The sequence below is a fragment of the Arachis hypogaea genome, chromosome 11 (genome assembly GCF_003086295.3).
Source record: "Arachis hypogaea cultivar Tifrunner chromosome 11, arahy.Tifrunner.gnm2.J5K5, whole genome shotgun sequence".
Classification (NCBI taxonomy): Eukaryota; Viridiplantae; Streptophyta; class Magnoliopsida; order Fabales; family Fabaceae; genus Arachis; species Arachis hypogaea.
Genome location: NC_092046.1, coordinates 68,068,305 through 68,075,479, shown reverse-complemented (window position 1 = coordinate 68,075,479; position 7,175 = coordinate 68,068,305). Strand labels below are relative to the sequence as shown.

The 7,175-nt window shown below is 38.4% G+C and overlaps 1 non-coding gene across 1 annotated transcript; it reads left to right on the top strand.

Annotated features, from left to right (window-relative positions):
* The first annotated feature begins 303 nt into the window (after nt 1–303).
* On the top strand, nt 304–411 carry LOC112724598 (small nucleolar RNA R71). Its single transcript, XR_003163753.1, has one exon. It is a non-coding gene; the product is annotated as a small nucleolar RNA R71 (small nucleolar RNA).
* The last annotated feature ends 6,764 nt before the right edge of the window (nt 412–7,175 follow it).

The following is a 7,175-nucleotide window of genomic DNA, read 5'->3' as shown; positions in this document are numbered from 1 at the left end:
AGCTTGCATTCCATGCAGACTCTGAGAGATCATACTGACTTGCTGAGTCAATATTTTATTCTGAGCCAATATGGCATTCAGAGTATCAACTTCAAGAACTCCCTTCTTCATAGGCGTCCCATTACTCACAGGATTCCTTTCAGAAGTGTACATGAACTGGTTATTAGCAACCATGTCAATGAGTTCTTGAGCTTCTGCAGGCATTTTCTTTAGGTGAATGGATCCACCTGCAGAAGTGTCCAGTGACATCTTTGATAGCTCAGATAAACCATCATAGAATATATCCAGGATGGTCCATTCTGAAAGCATGTCAGAAGGACACTTTTTGGTCAACTGTTTGTATCTTTCCCAAGCTTCATAGAGGGATTCACCTTCTTTCTGTCTGAAGGTTTGAACATCAGCTCTAAGCTTGCTCAGCTTTTGAGGAGGAAAGTACTTGGCTAAGAAAGCCGTGACCAGCTTATCCCAAGAGTTCAGGCTGTCTTTGGGTTGAGAATCCAACCATAATCTAGCTCTGTCTCTTACAACAAAAGGGAAAAGCATGAGCCTGTAGACTTCAGGATCTACTCCATTAATCTTAACAGTATCACATATCTGCAAGAATTCAGTTTAGAACTGAAAAGGATCTTCAGATGGAAGTCCATGAAACTTGCAGTTCTGCTGCATCAGAGAAACTAATTAAGGTTTCAGCTCAAAGTTGTTTGCTCCAATGGCAGGAATGGAGATGCTTCTTCCATGTAAATTGGAATTAGGTGCAGTAAAGTCACCAAGCATCTTCCTTACATTATTATTATTTTCGGCTGTCATCTCCTCTTCCTGTTTGAAAATTTCTGAAAGGTTATCTCTGGATTGTTGTAATTTAGCTTCTCTTAATTTTCTCTTCAGAGTCCTTTCAGGTTTTGGATCTGCTTCAACAAGAATATTCTTGTCCTTGCTCCTGCTCATAAGACAAAGAAGAGGGCACAGAAAAAATAATAATAATAATATGGATCCTTTATACCACAGTATAGGGATCCCTGTGTGAGTAGAAGAAGAGGGGGAGTCAAAGAATGTGATATAATGGAAGAAACACAACTGTGAGGAGGGTTGAGATGTGAGATGAGATGTTAGTAGATGAATAAATAAATAGAATAAGATGGGAGAGGGAGAGGGAGAATTTTTGAAAAATATTTTTGAAAAAGAGTTAGTGATTTTCGAAAATGGTTTTTGAAAAATGTTAGTATTTTTCGAAAATTTTTAAAATAAAAAATAAAAATAAGAATAATTAGTTAATTAAAAAGAAATTTTTGAAAAAGAGGGAAGATATTTTCGAAAATTAGAGAGAGAGTTAGTTAGGTAGTTTTGAAAAAGTTAGGAAACAAACAAAAAGTTAGTTAGTTAGTTGAAACAAATTTTGAAAAGATAAGAAGTTAGGAAGTTAGAAAAGATATTTTGAAAATCAAATTTTTGAAAAAGATAAGATAAGAAGATATTTTTGAAAAGATATGATTGAAATTAGTTTTGAAAAAGATTTGATTTTTAAAATCACAATTAATGACTTGATTCACAAGAAATCACAAGATATGATTCTAGAACTTAAAGTTTGAATCTTTCTTAACAAGCAAGCAACAAACTTGAAATTTTTGAATCAAAACATTAATTGTTATTGTTATTTTCGAAAATTTGATATAAAAATAAGAAAAAGATTTTTGAAAAATATTTTTATAGTTTTCGAAAATAACTAAGAAAAATGAAAAAGATTTGATTTTTGAAAAAGATTTGAAAAAGATAAGATTTTTAAATTGAAAATTTGATTTGACTCATAAGAAACAACTTGATTTTAAAAATTTTTGAAAAAGTCAATCCAAATTTTCAAATTTGATGAGAGAAAATGGGAAAGATATTTTTTTGATTTTTTTGAAATTTTTATGATGAGAGAGAAAAACATGAAAATTATGCAATGCATGAGAATTTTAGATCAAAACATGTGATGCATGCAAGAATGCTATGAATGTCAAGATGAACACCAAGAACACTTTGAATGTCAAGATGAACATCATAGACACAATTTTGAAAAATTTTTAATGCAAGGAAAAGATGCAAGACACCAAACTTAGAATTCTTTAATGCTTACGCACTAAGAATTCAAGAATGCATATGAAAAACATCATACAACACAAAACAAAAAATCATCAAGATCAAACAAGAAGACTTACCAAGAACAACTTGAAGATCATGAAGAACACTATGAATGCATGAAATTTTCGAAAAATGCAAGATGCACATGCAAATGACACCAAACTTATGACATGACTCAAGACTCAAACAAGAAACACAAAAAATATTTTTGATTTTTATGATTTTCTAAATTTTTTTTTTGGATTTTTCGAAAAATTAATTGAAAAAGAAAAATAAGGATTCCAAAATTTTTAATATAAATTCCAGGAATCTTGCATTCTTAGTCTAAAGCTTCAGTCCAGAAATTAGACATGGCTCACTAGCCAGCCAAGCTTTCAATGAAAGCTCCAGTCCAAAACACTAGACATGGCCAATGGCCAGCCAAGCTTCAGCATGTAAATCAGACATGACATGCTTGACATACCCTACAGTCGTATAACAGCTGATGGTTGGAAGCCTCAGTCCAAAAGAATTTAGACATGGCTTTACAACCAGCCAGGCTTCACATGCTTCATGAAACACTAGAATTCATTCTTAAAAATTTTGAATCTAAAATTTTTTTCGAAAACAGGTGAGAAAATTTTGAAATATTTTTGAAAATTTTTTTTTTTGAAAAGAAAACAAGAAAGAAAATTACCTAATCTGAGCAACAGGATGAACCGTCAGTTGTCCATACTCGAACAATCCCCGGCAATGGCGCCAAAAACTTGGTGCTGTTGCCGGATCAAACTTGGCACTAATGTTACCGGACCAAAAGCTTGCCGAAAACTCGAACAATCTCCGGCAACGGCGCCAAAAACTTGGTGCACGAAATTGTGATGTCCAGGCTCGAACAATTCCTGGCAACGTGAGCAACTTGGTACGCGTAATCGTGATTACACTTTAATTATGTAAAATTCATGGCTCTTTCTTTCCCTGGCAATGGCGCCAAGAACATGGTGCCAATACCATGGTTCACAACTTCGATGCAACTAACCAGCAAGTGCACTGGGTCGTCCAAGTAATACCTTACGTGAGTAAGGGTCGAATCCCACGGAGATTGTTGGTATGAAGCAAGCTATGGTCACCTTGCAAATCTCAGTTAGACAGATATAAAATGGTTATGGTGTTTTCGAATAATAATTTAATAAAATAGGGATAGAAATACTTATGTAATTCATTGGTGAGAATTTCAGATAAGCGAATGGAGATGCCTTCGTTCCTCTGAACCTCTGCTTTCCTGCTATCTTCATCCAATCAGTCTTACTCCTTTCCATGGCTGGCTTTATGCAAGGGCATCACCGTTGTCAGTGGCTACATCCCCTCCTCTCAGTGAAAAATATGCTCACATGCTCTGTCACAGCACGGCTAATCATCTGTCGGTTCTCGATCATGCTGGAATAGGATTCACCCTCCTTTTGCGTCTGTCACTAACGCCCAACAATCGCGAGTTTGAAGCTCGTCACAGTCATTCAATCATTGAATCCTACTCGGAATACCACAGACAAGGTTTAGACTTTCCGGATTCTCTTGAATTCCGCCATCATTCTAGCTTACGCCACGAAGATTCTGGTTAGGAGATCTAGGAGATATTCATTCTAGCTTATTTCATGTAGAACGGAAGTGTTTGTCAGACACGTGTTCATAGGGGAGAATGGTGATGAGCGTCACACATAATCATCACCTTCATCACGTTCTTGGGTGCGAATGGATATCTTAGAAGCGAAATAAGATGAATTGAATAGAAAATAGTAGTACTTTGCATTAATCTTTGAGGAACAGCAGAGCTCCACACCTTAATCTATGGAGTGTAGAAACTCTACCATTAAAAATACATAAGTGAAAGGTCCAGGCATGGCCGAGATGGCCAGCCCCCTAAAACGTGATCACAGGATCAAAATACAATCCAGGATCCAGGATGGTCAAAAAGACTAGTAAAAGGCCCTATTTATAATAAACTAGCTACTAGGGTTTACATGAGTAAGTGATTGATGCATAAATCCACTTCCGGGGCCCACTTGATGTGTGTTTGAGCTGAGCTTGAGTGTTGCACGTGTAGAGGTCTTTCTTGGAGTTGAACGCCAGCTTTTGTGCCAGTTTGGGCGTTCAACTCTGGTTTTGGCTCCTTTTCTGGCGCTGGACGCCAGATTTGGGTAGAAAGCTGGCGTTGAACGCCAGTTTACGTCATCTATTCTTGGTCAAAGTATGAACTATTATACATTGTTGGAAAACCCTGGATGTCTACTTTCCAACGCAATTAGAAGCGTGCCATTTCGAGTTCTGTAGCTCTAGAAAATCCACTTTGAGTGCAGGGAGGTCAGAATCCAACAGCATCAGCAGTCCTTCTTCAACCTCTGAATCTGATTTCTGCTCAAGTCCCTCAATTTCAGCTAGAAAATACCTGAAATCACAGAAAAACACACAAACTCATTGTAAAGTCCGGAAATGTTAATTTAACATAAAAACTAATGAAAACATCCCTTAAAGTAACTAGATCCTACTAAAAACATACTAAAAACAATGCCAAAAAGCGTATAAATTATCCGCTCATCACACGCCCTAGGTCTGGCATGCCACGCCCTAGGTCTGGCATGCCACGCCTTTGCTTTATGCTTGGCTAGGCTTCTCTGGAAAGTTGAACTAGCGTGGCACGCGCAGGGTCTGGCGTGCCACGCCCCTCTTATGGATGAGTGGTTGCTCTGTTTGGCGTGCCACGCCACGAACTCAAGTGGCACGCCCCAATACTTCTCTTCTGAATGACACTTGCGTGCCACTCCTGGCTACTCAAGTGGCACACCTAAGTGAAGAATGGTGAATGGCGTGCCACGCCTTCAATACCAAGTGGCACGCCCCATGTAATTAGCATCCATCATCCTCTCTGGAAACTTATACTAGCGTGCCACGCCCATGATCTTGTCTTGGTTCCAGTAGTTGGCGTGCCACGCCTTAGCCTTCAAGTGGCACGCCATAGTGAAATGCTAATGTTGGCGTGCCACACCTTCGATACCAAGTGGCACGCCCAGTCTTCAATTGCCTTCAGCCCCTTCTCTGGATTGTTGTACCAGCGTGCCACGGCATGCTGCTCAAGTGGCATTCCCATGGGTTTATGAACTCTTCAAGCTTGGCGTGCCACGCCTGGGTTCTCATGTGGTATGCCTAAGTGACTTCTTGGGACTGGCGTGCCACACCTTCGACACCAAGTGGCACGCCATAGTGAAGGTTCTTCTTTGGATGGAGAGTTGGCATGCCACGCCCTTTTGCTCAAGTGGCACGCCCATAGTGGTTGATGAGTCAGGCGTGCCATGCCCAGCTTGGCGTGCCACGCCCTTTTTGTGTCCTCCATTGTAGCTCTCTGGAAATTTTGTATCAGCGTGCCATGCCCAGTCTCTGGCGTGCCATGCCATATGCATGCTTTGAATCTCTTCTCTGGACTTTAGTACTGGCGTGCCACGGCAGTGCGTTTTTGTGGTGTTTGCTTCAAATGTCATGCCAGTTTCACACGCCCAGCTTCCTGTTTGTTTTCTACCCCATTTTTGATGCTTTTCTCACCTAAAATTCAGCACAACTCATCTCAAAGTAGTGTACCATAATATTCATCAAATAATGCATGAATTGTACTGATCAAATGAGATTTATGCTCTTTTATGGTCTTCTTTATGCAAGAAAGAAGGGTAGATAATGCAAGTCATCACCTAGGAACTCAATTCTCAAGCCAAGGTGTGAAAATCTACTCAAAACTTAAGGTTGGCATTTTCACAAACACCTTGTGTGCACAAAAGTAAAACATAGAAAATTGCAAGGAAAATTGCAAAACTATAACTAACTATCAACAAAATCAAACATAAACAAGCAATCAAACATAAAGGAAGCATGAAACATAAAATTAATTGATCAAAACTACAAGAAACACAAAATTGCAAATATGAACAAGTAACTTGAACCAAGAGAAATTGAAAGTAAAAATGCTTGAATTAAAGAGGAAATTGAGAGTACATACAATTAGAGATGACCTCCCAAAATGGCCCAAAAGGCCTCAGAATTTGAGAAGCACGTGCATCATTAATGAAATCACGTGTTGGGACCTGTGCGGACGCACAGATGCATGCGTCCGCACACTTGGCTGAATGTTGACCTGTGCGTATGCACAGGTGCGTGCGTACGCACACATGGAAATTCTTGCTTGTGCACACGCACACTTCGCTGTGTGTGCTTTTCCTTGTTTTCTTCATGTTTTCTCCCTTGTACATGCTTTCTTCCACTTTTGCCCATCCATTCTTGCCCTCAAGGCCTGAAATCACTCACAAACCATATCACGGCATCAAATGACATAAAAGTGGGATTAGAAATCACTAATCTAAGCATTAAAATGCATGTTTTCACATTTAGGATCAAGTTCGGGATCAAACACAAAAGTATGCTATTTTGGTGCTTAAGTGTGAGTTCATGTGCTAGAATCCATCCAAATTGAGTCAAAATATACCATCAAATATGGACTCATCAATTCCCCCACACTTAAACAATAGCATGTCCTCATGCTAAACTATCAAGGAGAATGATCAAAGGGATAATCAACTTATTAAATGCAACTACCTATATGCATGCAAGTATGTAAACACTATATATTGATCTATCTATCTATCTATAGCATCTATATGAAATTGGTGAAAACAGACAATCAATTTTCCAAGCAAGTATGGACAAATAGGGCTAAGCAAGGATATAATCCAATACATCCAAAATCTAAAGAATTGAATACATGATAAGAAGTACGAAAACATAGAATTGAGTAATTGAAGCCTCATTAGGTGTGTATACACTCTATTCACTCGATGTTTAGGGTTTCAATCACTCAAGTCTACTCTAATCATGCTTTTAAGGAATTGCTTTTCATCTAACAATCAACAACAAGTGATGCATGAATGCAATCCTAACCTTCCATCATTTCTTTTCACTAACTCATGTATGCTTGTCTCATAAACATCACATATGCAATTCTTTATTTATTTCTTTTCACCTTAGGGTAACCTTCATCCCCTTTT